Below are 25,073 nucleotides of genomic sequence, written 5' to 3'. Positions count from 1 at the left end.
TTCTTCCCGCCCTCAGTTCCTGCAGGGAGGCCGAGATTGTCACTAGTGTTGTCTTTGAGCCATCATCCATTTTACCAATGATGTCTGGCTTATCAAGTCGAATTGTATATGAAATAATTTCATCACTAACCAGCTATGCCATTTTAAACTCATTTTCTCTGATCAAACTAGGGCATTATCAGTTTGATGCTGTCCAAGTGTGTCATGTTTATGTTAGGGTTGGAATCCAGTGAAGGTGTGTACGATAAATAGACGTGTACCAATATTATTCACTGTAACGTCAAGCCCCGGAGCTGGACTTGGACGTGGAGCTGCCAGACTTTGGTGTGGATGGATCCTTCAACTACCCCGGAACGGACTTGCTTTGCTCCTCAAGGATGGTAACGTAGTGGTTAAGCATTGGGCTGCTATCCACAAGCTTGGCAGTTCGAAACTATCAGATGGGGCTTTCTGCTCCGTAAACAAGTACAGCTCTGGAAACCCAAAGGGACGGTTCTGCCCTACCCAGAGGGTCACTATGAGGCAGCATTCATGCGATGGCAGCGAGTTTGGTTTTTTGGTTTTCTGGGTCAGACTCGGAGGCCACTGTTTCTTATGCTCCCTCACTGCTTTTTGGATTCCTGTTTTCATGGCATAGTGTGTGTGACACACACACACACCACCACCACCCCCAGCTCAATAGAGAGAACAGGAGTGGTCGTCTTTGCCAGGCAGTGAATGTCTAGAAACATCTTACTCTCACTTGTTGAATACAAAATGATGATCTGGAATATAAACTCCCCCGAATTCACAGCTAAACCGTGAAACCCAAGCCAGAGCCTTCCTCCCTCTGGCCGGAGACTGCTGGGCAGCGGGAGGTGGGTCTGTAGCTGTCTCTGAGGATCCTAGTTGGAAGATGACAGTCGCCTGCCTTCATCTCTGCGCTCCAGGCTGTTCCTCGCCCACCGTCGGACTTTCCTTGAAAGACTGGAACGGAGCCCTTTGCTCCCATCTTGCCCTGTGTCTCTTAGGAAAGGGCCGCCAGGATGAGACAGAGTGACTCGTCTCTCGAATGATTTACGTGTGGACGTGTTGGTTCTGCGAGATCTTGTAGTGATCACATCGACCCCGGTTTCGTCTGCAGCAACAGTTTGGGAGGACCGACCCCTGGTGGCATAGTGGGTTACCGGTTGGGCTGGTAACCCCGCAAGGTCAGCTGCTCCAACCACCAGCCTCTCTGTGGAGCAGGATGAGGCTCTCTACTCTACTGGTAGAGCGGCAGTGTGGGGCGGGTACACTCTGCCCTGCCGCTCAGAGTTGGAGTGGAGAGAATAGCATTTTGAGGACAGTTGATTTGTAATAATCAAAACAAAAGAAAACCAAACAACCTGCCTGACATTAAGAAAAGAACGGTGGAAACCTTCTGAATTAAAACCCAGGACCACTGAATTACATTTCCCTGCGACAATAACTCTCGTTGATGGTCATACTCCTTTATTACCCGGGAAAAATGCTTTCCAATAAAAAGAACGGTCAAGGCCTTAAGAAATGAAGTTGGGTGCGGCGGATGGAGCTCCTGTTTTGGGCCGCGCGCTGGTGCCACCCTGGGAGGAAGCCTTCAGTAAACAGCTCAAGGCCAGCATCTCCGTGGCCATTTTGAAAATGGAGTTCAAAGCCATGCCTGTCAGGCTCCGCAGATACACGTCTGCCTCTTCCACTGGATTTGGAAATCATCGTTCACTGTCGGCAGTGCCGAGCCTGTAGTAAAGTTTACCAGCTCATCAAACTTGTTTTATGGGCACAGAGGAAGCAGGGAAAGCTATGCGCAGTTCGTCATAGCCTGACTGGGCTCCGAGCCGCTCCATCCCGGGCGGTCGACAGCCCGTTTTGGGCTCTGCGGCTCCAGAGGGTGGCTTGGGTTCTGGTTTCCGCTGTGGGGTATTTGTCAATGAAAATGCAGTTTTTCAAGAAATGTCTTGGTTGGTATTCATGCCCCACCCTCATACAAGAACACCATGGGGACGGGGGTGGAGCCCTCGGTGTGAAAATGTCACAGCTCCTTCTCCAACATGCCTCGAATTTTGTCCTGTTGTGGTAGCCTTGCCTTTCGTAATCGGTGATTGCCAGGGGCACTGTTTCTGCCCAGAATGTCACATCTGCTGTGACGGAACTCCATTCCAGGAGCCGCAGCAGCTTCCCCCATGTTCCTCTTCCAGCTTCCCAACCCCAGACATCGTTCATTAGAGTTTCATGCTAACCATGCTAACATGTACAATATTGAAGGGAGGGCTGGGGAGGAGCCGGTCGTGCCTAACCACCGTCAACTCTGTACTCACTGAGCTTCCTCAGCTCTTCGTTCTGTTTTAATCACCGTGGGCCATGTGCCGTTTCTGGAGGAGGAAAAGCAGCTCACCTCCCCTGCTCCCAGAGGTAACTGCTTCTGGTGTGTGGCTGGCTGAACAAGGCAGGCAGTGGACAGATCAGCCCAACAGAGGTGTCTGGGGCTTTGGGGTTAGTGGGTCGGTGTGTGGAGATTGTTCTAACCTGGAAGGGCAGGTCACTCCTCAACTCAGACCAGGCTGGGAGGAGGTGGGACTTTTGGACTCTCAAGGAGGTGGTCACTGGGAGCAGGGTGGAGGTGCGAACCCGGGCCCTAGACCCACCTGCGACAGAGTGGAGGGAAGGAGGCGTGAAGGCGTGTGAGCAGCCGCCCAGCCCTTGGTGTGGCTGCCCCACAGCAGCTCCAAGTGAAGGAGGCCCTGTCGGAGCCACTGCGTCACTTGGTTGAAGCTTTGGTGGCTTGCAGGTGGCCCGAGAGAAAACATTTGTACCCTCAAAAGTACACGAGGCAGGCCGTGTGCACATGGAACAGAAGCAATGCCTTTGAATTAGGGTCTTGGCAAAGAAAATGGATTACACCGTGACCTGCTGGAAGAACGGGCAAACCTGTGTTGGAAGATGTGCATCCTGAGAAGCCAGGATGGCAAGGTGCCGACTCACATGCTTTGGACATGTTATCAGGAGGTTCCTACAGAAGGACATCATGCCTGGTACAGTAGAAGTTATGGGAGAAAGAGCAAGACCCTCCAACAAGAGGGGTCGGCACAGTGGCACAGCTGTGAGGGTGGCCCAGGGCGGCACCTAGCAAAGATGACAGAGTTCACCTGGGACTCGTCGAGATCGGTGTTAGCGAGGACCTGCATTTTAAACTGTGCTTTGAATGACTTCTTGATGTTTTCATTGAACTTAAAAAAAGATCAATTCATTCCTGTCCATCTGTGTCTGAGCGTGAGTCTGTGCTCGCTGCTACACCTGGGTCTGTCTTCTTAGAGAGAGACCCAGCTCTAAAAAGTCAGGCGGGCCGGGCATCCTCATGCAGGTAAAGCCTCGGAGACTGTGCTCGGGAGCCTCAGGGCTGCGTGGCCAGCTTCCCAGAGAGAGGAGAGCAGTACGGGAAACGGGTTGACCATTCTGTGCACCCCACACCGTGCAGAAATTCTGGAAAAGTAGGACTTGTTGTCAAATCACCATTACTATATAAATAGGAAGTTTTCCCGAGCACTTGTTTATAGAGAAGACCATGTTGACAACTCTCTCAGCCTGTGAAAGGAAGTTCTGGGCCCCCCCAAAGCTAGGTGCCCTCCATTGAAGTTTTAAACTGCTGGTAGCCTCCAGAATAAAGAGCCAAACTCACTGCCGTCTGTTCACATCCGACTTGGTGACCCTGTAGGTCAGGATAAAACTGCCCCTGTGGGTTTCCGAGACAGTAACTATGGGAGTAGAAAGCCTCACCTTTGTCCTACAGAGTAGCTGGTGGTTTCAAACTGCTGACCTTGCAGTTCGCAGCCCAACAGCCATAACCATTATGCCACCAGGTGGTGAAACTAACTATCTAGAAGACTCTTCATTTTCCTTGATTCCAGGCACCCAGTGGCGGGCAGGGAGGGCAGTTCCAGCTGGTGGCCAGTAGCTGTTTAAAGCCAGCATAGTTGTTGGAAAATTTTCTGACACAAAACAGCCTTGTGTGGGGTGGGGTGGGGTGGGGGGAGGTGGTGGTGGTCATGGTGATGGTGGTGTTGGGTTGGCTCTGACGCCATGGGGTTTTCTAGACTGGCATCTTCACGGGAGCAGATCAGCAGGCCCTTCTCCCCCAGAGTCGGAGCCACTGGCTGGGCTTGAACGGCTGACCTTCTGCTGAGCAGCTGAGAGGAGCCCCACCAGGAAGACCTGACCACACTTCCTAAGTGATGTCTGGGCTGATTTGTGGTAGTTCGTCTCCTTTATGCGGACGGTCCTAAGTTACTGGGCAGTGGTAGGCCCCGGTCTGTGTTTTCTTCTTTAAACAAAACATGCAAGGCCCCAAAACACACACCTGGGACCTGGCAACTAGCATTGCTGGACATTCTGATCAAGTGATCGAAGTGAGGAGGTTTCAGAACAGACTTCGTGAAAGCAGAGAAAAGCTGGACGACCCCTGAAATGACTGACCTGAGAGCATCGTTAACCCTCAGCCCCAGAATGTCCCTGAAGGCTTCTTGAAACCGAACACTACTTCAGCTTCCCTCGTCAAGGCTACCTGGAACGTGATGCTTTGTTTTTAAGTTTTGTTGGCAAATAACACAGTGTGCAACTCAGTGCTCAGTCATATTAAGAAGAGTTGTACAGTCATCACCACAGTCCGTTTCAGAACATTGTCGTCATTAGCTCCTCCCCCACCATGCCTCCAAGGGACCATCTATCCAGTCCCTGCCCCGAGATTTCATCTACAGGAAAACACTAAAAAAAAACAAAAACAAGCAAACAAAAAACAAATAGCTGTAGCAAAGTAAAACTGAGAAAAACTTAGATGGGAAAGAAAGCAGAAAATATTGAAAACAAGAACAAGTGGGTTAAAAGAGCTAAATCTGCCCTCCTATCCTTTCCAGTGCATTCTGCAGGAGAGCAGGGCTGTCCCACCCCTGGTCTGTGGTCAGAGGGGACTCAACAGAGAGCCCCATCAGCTGTGTTGCCCTTCACTTCTTAATTCTTATTAATTATTCACTGGAGGCTCTCACAAATCTTATAACAACCCATCATTCAGTTGTGTCACGCACACTGAGCATAGGTTGTCATCCACATTTCCAAAACAGCTTCTTTCTACTCGAGCCCTTGGTATCAGACTCCTCTTTGCCCGCCCTCCCACCCTCAGGACGCCTTGATCAGTTATGTATTGTGGTTATTTCGTGTCTTACACGGTTGTCTCCCTTCACCCACATTTCTGTTATTTATCCCCCTGGGGGGGCTACATATCCAACCTTGTGATGGGTTCCCCCTTTCTCTCCCCCCCCCCCTTCACTTTTCTTAAACAAAAAAACCTGAAACACCTTTAAAATGGGTCAGAAAGGGAGATCACATGATAAGATATGACACTTTGACCTAACTATATGATCCTGATTTTTTTTTAAGAATCCTCTCTATGGGATCCGATGGGCTGCAGCCATGGGAAAGATCAGATAGGAAACCCAAGAGCAGTGAGGTTTCCTTAATGGAGGTGGGGGGGTGGGGGGAGGCAGCTCAGAAGAGGAGGGTGGGAAGGAATGAGGCTGTGCCGCTCTTGGAATGGGCGCTGTGCCTTGTCTCAGCAGCAGCCACAGAAGTGAAGTGTAAAGAAAACAGGAAAACGTGCTTCAGAAATGCTTACATTGGGTTGGAGAGCGCAAGGCATTGTGTTCAAGGGGGACAGTGCAGCATCCAGTCCGCACCCAGCTAATTGCTGAGCCTCCATGAGATCTCGTTGGTTATTACAGCCAAGATTTTTCTGCCCTTTAAACAACTTGTTAAGCCTCATCTAAAAAAAAATTAAAAAGAGCAAAAAACCTCTAGCTTCTCCCACAAGCATTTTGAAAGGGCCCCGTTTCCACCTTAGACTTGTTACTCTGGCACTTCCAAGCGTCCTGGAGGCTGGCTTGGGGTCCTGGGCCCGCTCCTCTCTGCTCCCACTTGGTGCGTCCCAGCCCAGCCCGCCCCACGCAGGGTGATGCCAGCTCCCTGGAGGGCAAGTCAGTGCTGGAGCACAGCCTGACTCTTGTCCTCACCGCCTGTCTGGACACGGGCAGGGGTGGCTGGACTCTGTGTTTCTTAGTGGCTGCAGGTGTCAAAGGTCCATGTCATTTTCCATGTGGGGATGGGGGTGTAGGGTGAGAGTTTACAGAGCAAATGAGTTTTCCATTCAACAACTCGGGGGATTTTGTATTGCTGCGTTTGCTGGAACCCACTCGCTGTGGCAGCGCCCGGCTTCCTTCCTGGCTCCCGGTGCCCTCCTTCCTGCTCGTGGGCCCTGCCTTCTCCGGGCAGGTGTTGCCCAGTTAGCCTCCTTTATGTTGGTCTGTTTTCAGTTGCAAGGCGACTCCCGGGGAGGGTTCCACTCTGGGTTTGAAGGGGGTCTGAGGGCCACAGCTTTGGGAGCTCCTCCATCTCTGTCAGACCAGGAAGTCCGGTCTGCTGTATGAGTCGCAGTTTTCCTCCCATCTGCTCAGGACCCTCTGGTCGGCAGTGGTAGCCAGGCTCCCAGAGGCCCATTGGCCCTGTGGACAGATTGATTGCTCGCGACGTTGATTTTTCTCACTGGGGAAGATGGAAGGTTGGTGTTACTTGGAGAGGCGCCTCGGTCCCCGGGTGGATATGCAGAGCTTGCCCTGCAGCTCAGTGGGCCAGGCAGGGGTTTAGAAGGCTGGCTCTCTGGTGTAGAGAGTGCCAGGCAGGCTGGTGTGCCATTGCCAACCGCTGGCTCTGCGTGATGCTGGCCCAGGGTGATGCATTCAAGACCCGGAGCTTGCAGCCTCGACGGATCTCAGGAGGCACACTGGGATCCAGAAGGAAAGAAAACACCCCAGACCAAAGACAGGGTTGTAGTGTGTTTTGATGTCTGTTTGTCAGTTGAGGGAGTTTGTTTGAAAACAGCACTTCTCTGACGAGTAGCATGCGGTCGGGTGGCTGGACAGGTCAGGGCGGGTAGATGGCAGCTAGCCTCCTTCAAAACCACGGGCCTTGCTTGAGTCAAATGAGGCCAGCACGTGACCCCCACGGGGAGAGGCGGCGGGAGTGCTGTTTGTGAAGGAAGCGGATGCTGGGAAGGACCTGGGCAGCCCTCAGGGAAGCCCTAACTGTTTGGGGTCAGCTCACAGCACTGCCCGTGCAGGAAGGGCTTGTGCCTAGATCACCAGGCGTGGGCGTGGGGGCAGCAGGACTCTAGGCCGTGGGTCTCTGGGCGAGGGAGTCACCAGGAAGTCAACGTCGGGTTTCCTGTGACGGGCGTGTGGTGCCTTTCGGGCCTTGAGGCTCCATCTCAGGGCCTGCCGGTGCGCCTCATCCACAGCAGCCCCCAGGCTTGTGCCCAGTTTAAAGACCAGGAGGCCAGGGTGTAGTCTGAGGGTCTTCTCCTTCTGTGCAAAGTTGAGCCAAAGCGGGGTGCTTTGTCCCATCAGTGCCTTTCTCGTGAAGTCATGAATGAATGAATGAATGAATAACACAGTGACACCACCCCCCCCTCTCCCTCCCGCTATCGTAAGTCCTGTTGTGGCCCATCCCACAGGGTGGTTGTGCCTGGTTCTATTACTGCTTTTTGATAGGATAAGTGAGTGGTTTTCGGGGCATTCACAGCGCTGTGACGTGTTCTCAGCTTATCTGCCCTCGTGGAATGAGCCATCTATTGAGTGCAGTTGAAGTTGCCGAGTGGTCACTGCCCTTAGCGTGCTCCTGGCCTTCAAGGCAAGCCTGCCTCTTCCTGAGTCCGTCGGGCCGAGGAGAACTGCCTCTCAGGGTTTCTGGGGCTCTGGGTCTTCCCATCTTTGTCCTGCAGAGTGGCTGGTGGGACCTGTGGGTTATTAGCTGAGCACTGAACTCCTGTGCCACCAGGGCTCCCTGCCAGTAGGGGGGTTTACTGTCTTATCAAATGCGTGGGGACATAAGAGGGATTAAAGGCAACTTTTGACCATCAGGCACCACTGGCGTGATCTAGCTGCCTCTAGTATCTGAAAGAGGATGGCATTGTGAATTGGAATGGGGTGGGGGGTGGGGTGGGGGACATTCTCTTTGGCTACTCAACGTGGCAATTTCTGAGGTCAGGCTGCCTGCCTGGGCCTTGTGTTCATTTTCCCAGCTCCCTGCCACTGTTTCCTGTTTCCTGCATTATTGTCCTCATTCTTCTCAGTTACACTCTACTTTCTGTTCTCTTGTTCATCAGAGCCCTATCTTGACTCCTGGTAGCTGAGCGGATATGTGTTGGGCTGCTAACCACAAGGCCAGCAGTTTGAAACCGCCAGCTGCTCTGCATGAGAAAGATGAGACTTTCTTCTCCCATGAAGAGTTATCGTCTCGGAAACCCACAGGGGAGGGGCAGTTCTTCCCTGTAAGTTTTGGCATCTACTTGATGGCCGGGAGTTTGGTGTTTGGGCTTAGTCTTAAAGAAGTGTGAGCAGGTGTGAGCACCAGGACTCAGTGGCTTTACGTTGCTCCAGCCCCTGCGCTCTTGCTTCTCCACCCAGAAAAACACAGGCATGCACACACGCACGCGCAAACATGCACACCCATCTGCCCTTGAGCAAGCTCACGGATAAGCACACGTGCCCTCTGTGAGGATGGAACTCAGACGGTTCCCTTCCTCACTGAGCTCCACACCCTCCTCCTCATCCTGGGTGGGTAGGCAAACCCTCACTTCCTTATATACCACGCCCTCACCGAGCCTCATTAACTGGGCTGCCCCTCCTTGGTGACAGGCAGCGTCTGCACAGGGCCATGCTGGCCCCAGGGTGACCCTCCAAGGGTGGTCATCAGGCCTGGCCTGCTGGCTGGAGTGGCTGCAGCCACCGATCTCGATCTCTCGGGTTGTATATTGCATGTGTCCTCAGAGTAATTACGCAGGGCGCTCCGGAGGACAAGGACACGTAGTTAGCAGGGTAAAAGCAGTGGCCAAGCGGTGATGTCATCAAGCTCATGCATCCGGATACACCCTCAGTGACTTGTGTGGTCATATATGTAAATAAGCTTCCTTTCTCAAAACCAACATTTTACCTGAAGTTCATCAGAGAAAGAGGAGGAAAAACTGAAGAGAAAAGCCCGTGAGTTAAAATCATTAATTCCCACAAGGGAAAGAACCTGAGCGACACCTTGTGTGTGTTGCCAGCATAAACCCAGGCCCTCTTAGGGTCCTCCTGGAACCTGTGTGTATAGGGGCAGCTTCGATAGGCAGCCCTCGGACAGCCCTTAACTTTCCCTTAGCAGCAACAGGCACCCGACTCCCATTCTCTGGGCCACCAAGGCTGTGCAGAGGTAGGCCCCCACTTCCACCCCCACCCGGGCTCCAGCCCTCGCTTGTAGAGCAGCCAAGCCCCCGGGGTAGCAGACACAGCTGACAGATTCCCTCCTCACTTTCTGACCCTAGGTTTATCTGTGAGATGGGGGGGTGATGGTGCTGACCGCACGGGCTAGGAGGGGAGCAGTACCACTGCCACTTGAGAGCCACTCAGGTATGTCCTCCCGCTGTCTCCTGTACAGACTGCTCAGGCAGCAGTGACTGGTTGCTGAGACTCAGAGAGCTAGTGAACAGAGTGAGACAGACGAGGCTACTTCCCAGGAAGAGAGGCTTTCTAGTCCGGTAAAGAATTTCAGTCTTGGAAACCCTCAGGCTCAGGTCTACCCTGTCCTGTAGGGTTGCTATGAATCGGCAGTGAGTTTGGTTTGGGTTTGGATCTGCTTCCATAAAGTCTCCTTCCTGGGAGTCCATGTGGATCGCTTCTGCCTTGCCTTATTGAGTTGAAATGTCAGGGAGTCAACTGGCGGGGCTATGGAACTTTGGGGGTGGGTGGGGGTACGAGGACATGCACTAAAATGGCATCTTTGATTTCTTATACCACTTAGACTTCACCCTATTAAAAGCAAGTCAAACAAATTAGAGCCAGAAAACTTTCCTTTCAGAAACACTCGCACTGCAGAGAGGAAAAAGGGTGTTTGTCAGACTCTCTCTCCCCTTTTGTCCAGTCCAGCAGCTTAGGTGACTGACTTCCTGTCTCCCATCCCCTCCCGTCCCAAGTCTCCCCATCAGGACGTAGACTGGGCACCCCAGGGCGGTTCTGTCCCATCCTGCAGGGCTGCTGTGGGTCCAGTGAGCTCCCTGGCTGGTTTGGAAGGTGAGGCAGGGCTGAGGCCCATTATGCCGCCTGCCAGAGGCAGAAATGTCACTTAAGTTGACCTTTTGTGATTTACATTTATAAAGAAATTCTTAAACTGGGTGTGAGGGAAGAAAAGCAGTCCTGTGTGGCAATGCAAGAGAATACTCACTGGGGGACCACGCCCTGGTGCGCTCACCTGGCTCAGGCTGCCACTGCTTCTGGTGCCACCTGAAAGTGCGGAAGTTGGGGGCTTGGGGACACTGCGTCCCCTGGAGCTGGGATGGATGAGAGTGGGAATGACGGTGGGTGGCCGCCAAGCAAGATCTCCATTGGGCCCCGTCCATCGGCCTCATTCCACCTTTCCACTGGGGGGTGGCCAGGACTGGGAAACTGATATTTGTGCAGTACTCCCAGCTGCATGGCTGCCTGCCGTTCAGGGGCTGCTGGCTCTGCCCTTGGGCCCTTTAGTCTTCCCGGTTGGGGCTTGCTCTGAACTCTAGATTACATATGGTGACCCACAGGGTTGGTCAGTTGTGAATGCTGCATAACTCGGAAAACTCACTGCCACTTAGTGGATGCTGACTCCTCGTGAGCATGTAGGGCTCCTGTGGATTTCTACGACTGTAACTTTTTATGGAGTAGAAAGCCCCATCTGTCTCCCGAGGAGCGCTGGTGGCTTAGAACTGCTGATCCTGCGGTTACCAGTCCAATGCGTAACTACTGCGTCACCGGGGCTTCTCAGCGAAAGGGAAGAAGGAAGCAAAGACCCAGAGGAGAAAGCCATCTACAGAGCCACAGACTGTTGGAGCCACCGCCTTGTCTGCCCTGAGACCAGAGCTAGCCAGCGTCCTGCTTCCATGGCTGAGCCTGCTTCCTGCTCAGGGCCACCATGGATGGATCCTGGCAAAATGGGAGAAGAATTTGGAACAGAACTTCAGAATCTTAAAAAATGTCGATTTACTGGACCAGCTAAGCTGGAGGCCTCCTGAAACTGCTGCCCTGTGACCGTCTTTCAGCCCCAACCTCGAATGAGCCCAAGGTCACCTTTTAGCTAAACAACAGACTGGCCCACAAAATAAACAGCGCCACCCCCCCCACCCCACCCCCACCCCCAGTACTGTGCTCTTTCCCTAACCCTCTCTCATGATCAGATGGTCCAAACCGAGTGTGGTAGTCACCTAATCTGGTGTCAATTTAAGGATTAAGAGTGGAGGGGTGGAGTCTAGGCTGTCAATCTGGAGGTAGCCAATGGGACTTCTGTGTGGGCATGGCCTTCTCCTGAGAATTCTGGGAAATCTGGTAATTTCTTCTTGGAGGCAAGAGACTCTCTCTCTGCCACTCCCTGGGAGACATTGCAGAAGACAAGTCACATGGACCCAACCAGACCTCAGAAGCCCAAGAAACCACACTGAGATGCTTACACTGGACCCAAAGACTTTCTACCCACAGGCTTGTGATCGTCCTGCACTTGGCTTCATTGTGTGTTTCATGAGTGAAGAGGACTTTATGGATTGGTATCGGACATTTGAGCTAATGTTGGACTTGTGGCCTTGGACTGGACTGGGCTGGGATGTTTTCTCAGTGTTCAAGTCCTCTTGTATATAAACCTCTTTCTTATACACATGTGTGTCCATGGATTTGTTTCTCCAGTCCACCCAGACTGACACACCGAGGCAGGAAGGGGCCGGCAACAAGATGCATGGAGTGACCGGAGCGACCGGAAGGGAGAACAGGTGCCCCCACCTTGTGACGAGCATAACGGGCGCCCCTGAGCAGCTCGTGAATGAGCACCAAGCTGCAGGGCAGACCTCCACCAACACCACAGGAAAGCCAAAAAATCAAACTCAACGACCCCAAAGGTCGGGGTGGATCTGGCCCTAGCTTTTCTGTGACTGTCACTCCTTACGGGAGTAGAAAGCGCCGTCTTTCTCCCTCAGCGCCACAGGTGGTTTAGAACTGCTGGCTTTTGTTAGTTAGCAGCCCAACTTGTAACTACGACACCACCAGGGTTCCCGAGCAACAGTAAAATATATTTAAAACAAAATCCAAATGCCATCCAAAGACAGTGGCCGTAGCTTCTGTTTAGTCTGCCAGACTCATAGGGTGGCAGAGTGTTCGGGGTTAGCACCTTGGTCCAAAGGATATGCCGTCTTCTTAACCCAAAAAACAAACACAGCCAGTTGCTGTCCAAGGCGTAGTGGCTGACTAGGACAGACTCGAAATGCCCTGTCTTTCCCCCATGGAGTGGCTGGTAGATTTGAACTGCCAACCTTAATGCTTAAGCTTTGCAACAGCAGGGCTCTCACCTTCTGCTGAGCAGTGCTGGCCCTGAGAGAGCTTCACTTTGCCTAGTTGTTCCTCCTGAGACTGAAGGGGCGGCAAAAAAAGAAAGGCCCTTTGCCAGTGGCTGCATGGCTCTCCTAGGAACAAGTATGAGGATGAGGAGGCCCAGGCCAGCTGCATTCCATTCTGTTGAGCATGGGGCCCGCTGTGAGCCGGAGCCCACTCTGGTGCCTGGCAACAGGACCGGCTCTCCAATCACAGGTCGGATTGTGGATCTCAGGATCTCCGCCCACTGCTGCTGCTGATTGGAGTACCACACATGAAGGACCAGTTAGTGTGCAGACTGGATAAGCCATCAGTCCCTTAACAGAACAAGGTTTGGTCCTTTGAGCTCACTGGAGAGATATGATTCAAATAGGGTCCTGTGGACAGAGTAGGGTGTGTACCTGAGGGATTTACCCCACCTGGAAGAGGGTGACGGCTAACAGGAGACTCTAGTACAGCGGTTCTCAACCTGTGGGTGGAGACTCCTTTGGGGGTGGAACAATTCTTTCACAGGTCTCCTAAGACCTTATTTCCGATGGTTAGGAACTGAGACACAGCTCCTCTATCCGTCTCCAGGCAGGTCCGCCCACATGCAGATACACGCACATACGGGCTCACCACCACTTGAGGAACTGTAGGAGAGGGTCGGGGCATGAGGAAGGTGGAGAACCACTGCTATGATAGGTCTGCCCCATGTCTCCAGCTGCTGCCAGGGGACCACCATGAGAGCCCTGAGCGGTAGTAACAATTAAGAATCACAGTGTCTGGGCTCTGTGGTCATTGGGTAGTCTGCCCTCGTTCTGGGGTGTCCATGCATGCCTGGACGTCAGCACCCTGTGTGTCTCAAGCGTTCTTGTGAGGGGTGCTCTGTGACTCCACCGCCCCGACAGCTTACTGCGCCTTCCACACACGGCCTTGGTTTTTAAACGGATCAGGACTCGTGACCATTTGGAACTACAGTCTCCACCTGGAGACCAGAAAAGCTGGACGGTGCCCAGCCACCACTGCCAGTGCTGGGGTCAGGGTCCCAGTGGAAAGTCCCCAGAGAGGGAGGAAAACAAAAGTAGAATTAAAATTCAAAACCATGACCAGCATCAGGCATACTGACTTCATAGTGGCTAGTAAAACCCCAACACTGTGGCCTTTCAAGCCCCTTCAAACCTGGCACTGAACCCACCCCTGGGCGGGTGGGGTGGTGGTCAGCTTTCAGCCAAATACTTGAGAGGAAAAGTAATGTGCTCTGTGAACTTACCCAAACGTTTGTGGAAAATGGTGGGTTTGGGTTTTGTTTTTAAAGATTATTGTTGCGTGAGGAGCCCTGGTGACATCGTGGTTACGTGTTGGGCTGGCAGCCACAAGGGTCTGCAGTTCAAAACCACCAGCTGCTCCGAGGGAGACCATAAAGAGTTGACGGTCTTGGAAACTCACAGGGTAGTTCTTTTCTGTCCTAGAGGGTCACTGGGAGTCGTGGCAGTGATTGCTAAATAATTAAAAGCAAACCAACAAACGAAATATCCACCCAAGCCTTGTGTCTGTGTTCACAAGGGGTGGGGGCTGGAGGGAGTAGAGATGCCTGCTGGAAGGCTCTGTGCTGTGGGGGCACTCCCCTAGGCCCATCTGGGTGGCTTCTGGGGAAGACTTGCTGCCCCAGATCACTGCTTCCTCCTGGGTTAGGGGCTTCAGTGTGGTAAGGACTGGGGTCGGGGAAGGGGGGTCTGGGATGACAGGACCGTAAGACACCTCCAAAGGCACAGGACTGGAGTGAATTCAGTAGTGATTGTGGGGTGGGGACAGGAAGATGTCAGGCCAGCCTGAAGTTGGCTCTGAATTGAGGTGTGAGCACACTCGGGGCAGTGGGTGAGCCCCTCCCTGCTATAGTGCCCTGTCCTGTCTGTCCAAGGAGGTGGCTCCTGGCCTGCCCTTGACTTAGGGCACCCCCCACCCCCGCCCCTCAGCCTTTGACTGATGCAGCACTGAGTCAGGGCGTTACTAAAGGGTTTCCTTCTTAATCCTCCCAAGTCTGACACGGCATTACGGTAAAGTGGCATGCTGCCCACCTCGAGGCCCCTGCCCTGAGGAACCGCGTGCATGCGTCGGGAGAGAGGGCGGGGGCTCAGGGAATGACTGGAAGACTCCTGACTGGCCCCTGCCTACACGTCCTGGCACTTCCCACCCAGCTTCCCTGCGTGCTTTAAGGACATCGCAGAGCTTTGGTGGTCTCTCTGCTCTCTCAGCAGGCTGGCCTCCAGGAAGCAGGCCAGCCTCTGGAGCTGTACACGCATTCAGAGCAGGTCCTTGTGGAAAAGCTTGTCTTTCCAGACTGGGCTCAGCTGGGGTTGGCTGCAAGCTCTGCCCTCTATGGCTTTGCCTTTGGCTCAGGCCCTGCAGCATGGGGTGCTGCACACGGGCTTCGCCCATAACAGGGGCAGTGGTAGGTGTTGTAGGTGTCTCCTCCAAGGGGTCCCCCCATCACTGGGCCGACCAGTAGCTGCTGTGGAGTGGCCACTCGGCAGCCACGTGTGTCGCTGCTGTTGTGAGGATGGAGAGCCATGAGACAGCCTGGGGTTGACTGCGCATCTAGAGGTTGAACATAGGCCTGTCCTGCTTGTCTTGGGCATGTCACCGGGCCTTTGGGACTCTTGTTTCCTGACTGTACTGTGGACTCATTGGACTGGAGGGTCTGCAAACCTGGTCCCCTCTGAGGGGATTATTGACTGAGGACACAGAGCGGCCAGGGCCTCCACAGGGCGGGCTGAGCTGCACAGCCTGAAGGGCAGAGGTGGGAGTTCCGCTGCCTGCTTCCTGCCTGCTTCCTGTGTCTGCTTCCTGTATCTTTCCCGTCTGCTTTCTATGCCCACTTCCTGTGCTGGCTTCTTCCTGCCTCCTGTGATTTGCCGGCGACAAGGGCGCTTTTTTCAGCTTGTTCCTCCAGCGGCCCTGCCTGCCTTCTTCTCTTCATTCCCCAGGGGTTTCGTCCGGTGCAGACAAAGGCCCTGCCCCTGGCCCTGCCCCCGCCCCTGGCCCCAGTTCTTACGGACAAAACTGCTGTGGAGGGGATGGTGGAGCCCACTCCTCTCTTCAGCCCGGGTCTCTGGGGTGTGGATTCAGGCCGTGCTCAGGGCTTGCTGGTGGGTGCCATAGGAGTGGTCACCTTGGGCTGTGGAGGAATGAAGAGTTTGAGAGATTTCTCCTAATAATAAAAATTTAGGTACCTGAAGGGCCAACTACTTGTTTGTTTATTCGTTTGGTAGAAAATAGCCCAGGATGTTGGATCGCCTCACCTTGGGAAATGGCAAACCTTCTAGAGACTGAGTGAGCTCCTTTGGTGGGTGGCACCACTGTGCTGGCCTCCCTGAATGAGTGGTCTCCCTGGAGCTGTGGGAGCAGTGGTCCCAGCCATGTGCAGCGGTGGGAGGTGGGGAGGCACGGAGGACAGGCTGGCTTCCTGACCTGGCTGTCAGAGGGGTGAAGGAGTCCAGGTGGGGGACCTGTTTCTGAAGGACCGGCTGATGGAGCAGTTGGCGGAAGTGGGGGAGGCTCCAGGGCGAGGGCAGGGAGGCCAGGAGGCCGAGAGTGGTGCTCACAGAGCCAGGCGGTGGACGAGGCAGAGGTGACAAGAAAGGTGGCTTGGTGAAGGATGGACCGAGCATGTGGGAGTGATCTGGGAAATGCCCAGATGCTGTTGCTGAATGGGCAGCTAAAGGCCCCCCTCGGGGTGTAGGGTTCCCCTAGGCTGCCCTCGGTTTCACCAGGCTGGCACCAGGCTGGCCCGCGGCAGGTGCTCAGTGGTGCAAGGTTTGCTGGTTGACTCAGTGACCTGCACTGTGCTGATGGCACACGAGGGAGGGTCATTTCACTCTTTCTAAAGCCTGTAATAGGGTGCTTGAATCGTTGTCTGTGGTCTCCACATCGCAGGGGGCTGTTGTTCGCCTGGCCCCTCTCCCGTGACGGCCAGCTTCCTTACAGGAGAATCAGAACATGTGTGTCAGGGGTCTCCATTGTGGCAGTTTTGCTTATTAGCATCCTGGTGTTTTAAGAGTGTGTGATGAACTGTCCCACCCACTGGACAGACATTGTAACGTTTTATATCTCAGAGAGCATCTCCCTTGTAACAGTTTATGTGCCTACGCCACGTCTGAGGAGTGGCAGCAATTTTGACTTCTCCGTGTAGGGACCCTGTCCAGGGTTTCTGAGATAAGATCACCGTTACAGGAGCAGACAGCCTCCTCCTTTACCCGAGAAGAGGCTGGCAGGTCCCTGGTGGTTAGCAGCTCCAGGCCTAACCCACAGCACCAGCAGGACCCTTTAAACACATAAACACAACGAGACAGACTGACATAGAAGCTGAAACACAAGGAGGATTGTGGGGATGGCGCAGGGCCGGCCGGGTTTCATCCACTTTGTACGTAGTCACTGAGCCGGCACCGACTCGAGGGCACTGAACAAGCACAACAACGGCCACTGCCTGGAAATAGGCCGTTCTCCGTGTCCCCGTGGAGGCTCATGGGTCTGATGGGTCATTTATTGACAATACACACAGGAAGAGGGTAGGGTCTTAGAGGGAGAAAGGAACCTAGTCTCTTCCCAGGCTCGGGCGCTCTGGCAGTGTTATGTCTGTGATCGTATTTCCCCACCCACCTTGCCCTGCCCACCCCTGCCACTTGTCCCAGGTTTCCGGGGACAGGAAAGTGTCTTCTCTGCCACTCTCTTGCTGTCCTCACCTCCCAACTCCCCACCACAGTCTGCTTTCTAAATGGCAACAGATAAAATGTTTAAAAAGGTTTTTTCCCCCCAAAATGTTTGATACCCTCTCAGACTTACAGCAAAGCTGCAAATAACAGCACAGAAAACTCTCCCCATTGCCCCGAAGACCGAGTGTGGAGTTTGCCAAACACACTGCGTTGTTTGTAACCAGTCACCCACTCACTACCTTCACGCCCAGGAACCGAGCAGTGGTGTGGGGCTGCCTCTCATCTGCCCAGCCCCGGACACCCACGGATCCTCCGACCCTCTGCATTGGATCCAGCCCTTCTGTCCCCTCCCCGACCCTGACACTGAGATCCTTAGCCCTTTGTGTTTCAGGCCCCCTCTAGTGGCTTTCCTCCGGTCCGGGTCTTCCTGCCCCGTTACTGGTGACGCTCCTCTGTCAGATGTCACTGTGTCCTCACTGTTCCTCCATTGGGGCCGTTAGGTCTCGTGTCGTGGGTGGAGCTGCAGACACAACCTGGACTCCTGGTCCCCTGGTTCGTATTTCATGGGTTAGGCTCCGTTCCCGGCATCCCTAGTGCGTTAGGCTGCTACCTGAAAGCTTGGAGGTTGGCGACCACTCAGGGCACCTTGGGAAAAAGGCCTGACGATCTGTTTCCTCGAGGTCAGAGCTGTGCATCCCGTGCGGAGCCCACTTCTACTCAGAACGGACCCAAGGGCAGCTGTTTTCAGATCTGCTACAATCACTGCGTATTGTGCTGTGTCCTCCTTCTGTGAGCATGTCTTCACCAAGAACGTGTTGGTGCATGTGCATGTGCATGTATGTCACATAGCCCTCTCCTTGGCCTGCTGGGACTCTCTCACCCTGCGCCCATGGCATGGAGAGCCTCCTTACCCAACTAAGGTATAGACACAGGCCCCTGTGCTCTGACACTCCAGTGGTGCCACAGCCCCCCTCAGGCTCTGAAATCCCTGGTGGGACTCTCCTGTGCGTCTACATGCCTAGAGGTGGACTTGCTGGAGCTCTGATGGCAGAGTGGTTCTGAGTTGGGCTTCTGACCTCAAGGTCAGCAGTTCAAAACCGCCAGCCATTCCTGGGGAGAAAAATGGGTGGCACTTTCTACTCCCATAAAGAGTTACCGTCTCAGAAACTCACAAGGGCAGTTCTGCCCTGTTCCGTAGGGTCACTGCCTCGGCATCGACTCGAGGGCAGTGGGTTTGGTTTGGGTCAGAAGGGTGGTCCTCAGTGCTCTCCACCTGGCTGTGCCATCGGACTCCACCCAGCAGTGGGCGAGCCTGTCCGGGCGGCAAGCACAGCCTCGCCAGGACCACAGCCGCCTCCTAGGGCTCCTCTAGTCACCCCGTGCTCTGTCCTTTGTGTCTCCCTGAGGAATGTACGGAGCATGTCTGAGCTGCTTGTCGGCCGTCCATAGGTCTTTGTTCAAGCCTTGTACTCATTTTTCAACTGTGGTTTGACTCTTAAGAAAAATTTTTTTTCATCATGCTGTTGAGATATGCACAGTTTCTGCACGCACCTGTACCATGCACAGGTACTATGTGCATGTTGAGATACATGCGTTTTCTACCTGTACGATTCAGCGACATTGATGACATTCTCTGGGTTGTGCCTCGTGTCTCACCCTTCTTTTCTGACTCGTTCTTCCCTCGCTGACGTGGACTCGCTGCCCCCAAGTTTCCCATCAACGAGTCGTTAGCGTTGCCATCATCCACTTGATCCTAGATTGTCCTTTAACAAGCAAAGTAGACATTCTTTACTAGTTAAACTATTGTTTGGTTTTAAGATGTGTTCATAGGATAATTGTGATTTTAATTTTGAGCAGTGATCTCTGGGCAATAATTTAGGGGTTAATTCAGGCTCTTTGGCTCCAGGAAGTCTGGATTCCAAGAGAATTTTAAATTCACCTCTGCATTTCCCCTTTTAGATCAGTGTCCTTCTCTGTAGCCTTTGATCAAAGTGGCCAGGCATGCTAGCCAGGCACTTGTAGTTAGTTCTTCTGGTCTCCTTTGCAAAAACAAAACAAAAAATATCCAAACTCACAGTCAATTCTAACTTACAGTGACCCTCTAGGGCAGGGTAGAATTGCTCCCGTGCATTTCTGAGCCTGTAACCACTCTTACAGGCTAGGAAAGGCTAGTTTTTCTCGAGTGGAGCAGCTGACGACTTGGAATGGCTGACCTTGCATTAGCAGCCCAACTGGAAGCACTAAGGCACCAGAGGTCGTTCTCCTTGGAGGCAGTTAACCACCCATTCCATCACCTGCTGAGCCCGACGCTCCTTCTGTTGCTCCCAGCGAATAGAGACCAGCTTTTAAAACCCCGGGCACTTCTCGCAGCGACCTTGTGTCTGAGACACCGAGTGCTGCGCCACCCTCACCATCGTTGCCGTGCTCGAGCCCGTTGTCGCGGCCACTGTGTCCGTCCACCTTCTAGAGGGCCCTCCTCTTTTGCACTTCCCTGTACTGGACCAAACATGGTGTCCTTCTCCAGGGCCTGGTCTCCCCTGAAAACATGTCCAAATACACGAGACAAAGCATTCTGGCTGTACTTCTTCCAAGCTAGGTTTGTTAGTTCTTTCGGCGGTGCATGGTACTTCGGGTATTCCTCACCAGTGCCATGATTCACGTAAGTCAGTTCTTCAGCCTTCCTTCTGTGTCCCACTTTCACATGCATAGGACGTGATTGATAATACCCTGGCCTGGGTCAGGTGCATCTTAGTCACCAAAGTCACGTCCTTGCTCTTGAACACTTCAAAGAGATCTCATGCAGCTGATTTACCCAATGCAACTATTATTTACCCATTACAACTACCACTAAAGATAGTGATGCAAAAGCAGAAGAGTTTTAACTATGCTTTCAGGCAGAAATAGATCAAACCTGCGATCAAGATTCATTGATGATTATTGGAAATTGGAATGCAAACGTTGGAAATGAAGAAAGAACAAACTGTAATCGGAAAGTATGGCCTTGGTGATTGACACAAAGCTAGAGATCACATGCTAGTATTTTGCAAGACCAAAATGGCTGTATTGCAAATACCTTTTCCAACAACGCTGAAGGCGACTAACCACGCCATTCGGCCTGGCAGCCAGGATGTCCATGACATCATGACTCTGTCCCTTCAAATGCTCTCTCGACACCGTGCACTAATCTCCTCTTGATGCTTTTGTGTCTCGTGCAAGAAATCCCTGTCCACCCCAGGATCAGTGTTTGAACTGCGATGCTAGTGTTTCCCTGCTTCAAGCTCATTCTTTTGCACTTGCCCCTGTTGGGGTCACCACTGCTCTGTCAATTCTCTCTCCTGTGGCGGGGACTGTGGGTCTCTGCTTTTCCATCTGCTAGGGGGGCCCATGGGAGCCACAGGGCTGGAGGAAGAAGGCACCTTCCCACCTGCTCCTGCAACCCTCTTCCATCCTGGTGTCAGACATGCCTTCTAGTGATGGAGCCCATAAGCCATATGCCCAGTCCTTGTAGAGCCAACCTCAGGACCCTTTCCTCTAAGGCCCTAGCAACAGCCTGCGTGTGCCCTGCCTTGCTGCCAGCCCCAGGCCCCCATCCTCAAGGGGCTGAGGCCCATCCAACCTTACAGGGCCCTTCCTCCCAGGACTTCAAGGGTCAGCATTCTGACTTCTTCCTTTCATCTTCCCTCTGCTTTCTCCCTGGTGAGTTAGGGCTCCCTTTTGCTTTTCAGGGTTCGTTTATGATTTGAATAAGCCAAGCCTTGCTAGGGAAGAAGGGAACTTCTTCTATCTAAGAAAAGACGTCTGTGAGAACTGAAAGTGGACCTCCTCTTCCCCGGTGAACTCTGGAACTCCCTCCCCAAGGTCAGCCAGGGACGGCGGTCGTGTTCACTGGAAGCTTCAGCCATCAGGGACAAAGTGAACACAAGGAAAGGAGGGAAACTGCCCGGCTTCTCCACCGCAGGCATTTTACACACAAAAGACTACCGACTCACTCTCTTTAAAAAGTGAGTTTAGCGATGTTACAGGGGATGTGTAGATAGCATTTGTACAGGAGGGGGAAAAACCTTACTGGAACTAATAAGTGAACTTGGCAGGAATTACAGGGCTCACGAATAATGTACAGAACTTAATTTTGTTCTAGATATGCTAATATAGTTTAAAGCAGAATTTGACAGGAATTTAGGAGAAAATATGCAGACTTACAGTGGCAGGAGAAAAGTTCAACATGCTTTTCAAGCAGGCCAAAAATTAGTAAGAATATAGATATGCATTATCAGCTTATTGTAAAATAATAATATATAATAATTGTAAAATAATACACACCCTCCTCGTTACATGCAGAATCGTCCCTCTTTCGCAAATGCGCCTTGGACCTTTAAAAAGAACTGTATGCTCAATCATAAGGCTGATTTTACAGATTCCCAAGGATGTGTGTCTTGTAGACAACTCTTAGAAACTCACTCTGCCACGGAGTCAATTCAGCTGCTACCCTGTAGGGCAGAGTAGACCCATTTCTGGGTTTCTGAGACGGTCACTTTGCTGGAGTGGAAAGCCCAGTCTTTCTCCCTGGGAGCTGCTGGTGGTTTCAAACTGCGGACCGTGCAGGCTGCAGCCCAGTGAATAGCCACTACACCACTAGGCCTCCTTCATATTAGAAAGGAAGGTTTACTATAGACTAAACCAATTTATGAAGTTTGCAAGAGAGCGGTAGAAAGCGAAATCAAGTAGAAGGTGGGAACTTGAAGGATGAGAGCAAAGTTTAATAAAACAGAACAAGCAAAAGAGTTAACAATCAAAATGGTTTTAAAATAAAAATTTAAAGATGATAACAAGATTGGCATCTTGGCAAGATTGATGAAGGACAAAAACTTTGAGATGGGACAAAGAAGCAATGTGAGGAATTCAAGAGTGCCATTGCCAGCAGTGCCGGGGTGTTGTGAGTGCCTTCATAGGGGTCCACTTATTGAAGGCAGATGGTCCATACCATCTTTTACGATATCTACGTTGTATAGTTGAGGTGAGAAGAAACAAAGTACTCAGATATTTATTAAAGAAATGGAGTCAAACGTTAAAGCGCTTTCTTCCCAGGACGGTGGTGGTACCGGTGGTTTTCCCAACAGGTTCTGCCAGACATTCAAGGAATAAGTCACCCCAGTCTTGCCCAGGGGCTCCCAGAGCACGGGAAGCGTGGGAACACACCCAGCCCCTTTACGAGCCCGGCCTACTCATGGTGCCAAGACATAGCAAGGAAGTGCAGGCGCAGACGCTTGCAGGCCACACTCACTCTGGAGCATGCTGTCAACACCATAAGCAAAAGATCAGCAAACTTAGTCCAGGAATAAATTTAAGAAGATAATACAGCTGATCCAATTTCACTTCATCACAAGAATTCAAGGTTGGTTAAACATCAGAAACTATATTGAGGGATTTTGCCAGCTTAAAAAGGAAACCGTGGATCTTAATGGCTGCAGGGGAAAAAGTATTGATTTTAAAAAGTAATAAATCCACTCTTAATACTAAAACCAAATTAGGATTGATTAACAAAACTTGGTTCTGCCAAGTCGATTCTGACTCACAGAGCGGAACTGATCCTACAGGGTGTGCCGGGCCAAGCTCTTTATCTCGGCAGCACATGGCCAGGTGTTTTTCTCAGCAGTCACGCTGGCAACCTTTGAGCCACCAGGGCTCCCTAATGAACAAATAACAGTCAAGCTCAGGGACTTTCCATAAAGCCCGTGACAGCTGTTTAGCAACCGCTAAAGTCCTGCTGTGCAGTGCCACCACAGCCCCTTTGTCAAAGTTTGTCACCACCCAGACAGAGCCAGCTCAGCTCCCCTTCAGCAAAATCGCACGCACGCACGCGCGCCGGGAGTGCTCACTAGTCAGCCTTGGTCTCTCTGCACCTGCCTGTTATGGATCTTTCATACACCCGGGGTCACGCACCCGCCGCCTGTCTGCGTACCCTCTTAAGTAGACGGCACATTCATTCACCCGCTAGGATTCTGTCTCACCGGCCTTGTTGCCTTTCCCCACCGCCTTCTATTCCTTGAACTCAGAACTGCCCTTTCCCGTGCCTTCTTCCTTGGGTTTTTAGAAAATTGTCTGCTGGCTTTCAAATGTCTGCGTTTCTGGTAGGGAAAAGCAAACGCACAAAACATAAAGGCATGACAAGGCGAGCCTGGGTCCTGTCTCCGGGAGTTGTCCTGACGGCCATGCCGGCCTGTCCCTGCCACACAGCCTCCTGGAACTAGGACCCCAGGCAGGGCTGAGCCGCGCCGGGTTGGTTGCTTTGTTGCGAGGAGGGATTCTCACCCACAGCGATGCTGTAAGAAGGACCCATGGGGTTGGGAGGCCGTCTTTTCAGAAACAGACCGCCAGGTCTTTCTCCCATGGAGTGGCTGGGTGGGTTCGAACTGCCAACCTTTCGTTTCACGTCTTCATGGCTGCAGAGCACTTGACTACGTACGGATGAGGAAGTGTAGTCACAGAGGGCCCAGGGACCTTTCTGAGGTGACACAGCTACCAAGTACGGGAGAGCTTTGTCACCTCTGAGCCTCCTGTGTTGCTCCTTCCTGCCCCCAAGTGCCATTTGTCCCCACGACCAGCCTGTGCCGAGCGCCCACACTGCAGGACCTTGCTTCAGCACCCAACCTCCCCATTCGTTGCCACAGCACCCTGAGCACATGAGCATGGTCGCTTTGCCGAGGAGAGCACCGAGGCTCAAGAGGGCAGGAAAGGCAGGGCCAGACGACGTGCAGGCTTTCGAGGTGGGCGGTTTGTCTAGCAGGCTCTGGTTTTGTTGTTGACGATGTGCCCAGCAGAACAAAGATTCTCACCGCCACTGAGGCGATGTCGGCTCATTGTAACCCTATAGAACTTCCCTCTCTGGGTTACCGTGGCTGTAACTCCTTCATAGAAGTAGAAAGCTTCACTTCCCCCCACCCCCACCCATGGAGTAGCTGGTGGGCTTGAACTGCTGACCTCACGCTTAGCATACCCCATAGTGCCACCCAAACCCAAACGAAGCTCGCTGCCGTTGAGTCGATTCAGACTCACGGCAACTCTGTGGCAGGGCAGGACTGCCGCAGTGTGTTTCCGAGACCGTAACTCTTTACAGGAGCAGAATGAGTGGCTGGTGGCTTCAAACTGCTGACCTCACAGTTAGCAGCCCACCTTGTAATCACTATGCCACCAGGGCGCCTTTTAAGAGAATCCTTTTTCCAAAAATCAAACTCGCTGCTACCGAGTCCATTCCTACTCACGGTGACCCATAGGGCAGGGTAGAGCTGCCCTTGTAATTTTCCAAGACTAATTCTTTACAGGGGTCGAAAGCCTCCTCTTTCTCCCACAGAGAGGCTGGTAGATTTGAACTACTGACTTTGTGGTTAGCATTGCAACTTGTAAACCCTACACCACCAAGGTTTGTTGAAGAAAACTGTGTATGAAAATGGACATGTGAAATTATAGTTGCTTTTGAAGAAAGTAAATTTATATGCCAAACTCCAAAGTTTTTGACGGAAAAGAGGATTTGAGAAACATCTAGCTGGGACAAGCAACATTAGCGTGCAACATACAGTCTTGGGCCTGGAGGTGAGCATGGAAACAGGTGTGGGAGGCTTTGCTGGCCCAGGGGTGCTTGTCCGAGGGCTGGGTGTCCAGTGAGTGCTACTTTTGGAGTCAGGCCTGTGGGACTGAGGCCTGGGCTCGCCCCTCACTGTGCGCTTCTGGGGAGCAGTCACCCATCTCCCCCAGGAACCCGGCTGCTGCTTCTCACACAAGGCACGTGTGTGCAGTGTGTGTGAATGAAGTGTTAGCCCTTGTTCCCAGCCGCTGGTGCTGGCCCCCAGGTGCACGGAGGGCAGTCCAGTGTCCTGGTGTCCTGAGGCACCGCTGGCGCTGTGGAGAATGGCACCGTCCTGGAGGATTTTCCCAG

General features: G+C 52.7%; 1 protein-coding gene across 1 annotated transcript in view; it reads left to right on the top strand.

The window, feature by feature from the left end:
- CDC42BPB (CDC42 binding protein kinase beta) overlaps window positions 1-25,073 on the top strand; it is a 90,154-nt gene that overhangs the window by 15,492 nt on the left and 49,589 nt on the right.

Source organism: Echinops telfairi, unplaced genomic scaffold (genome assembly GCF_000313985.2).
Source record: "Echinops telfairi isolate 266 unplaced genomic scaffold, ASM31398v2 ScPeMD7_18;HRSCAF=68, whole genome shotgun sequence".
NCBI lineage: Eukaryota > Metazoa > Chordata > Mammalia > Afrosoricida > Tenrecidae > Echinops > Echinops telfairi.
Note: the sequence above shows the minus strand (reverse complement) of the source record. Positions and strands in the feature narration are given on the sequence as shown.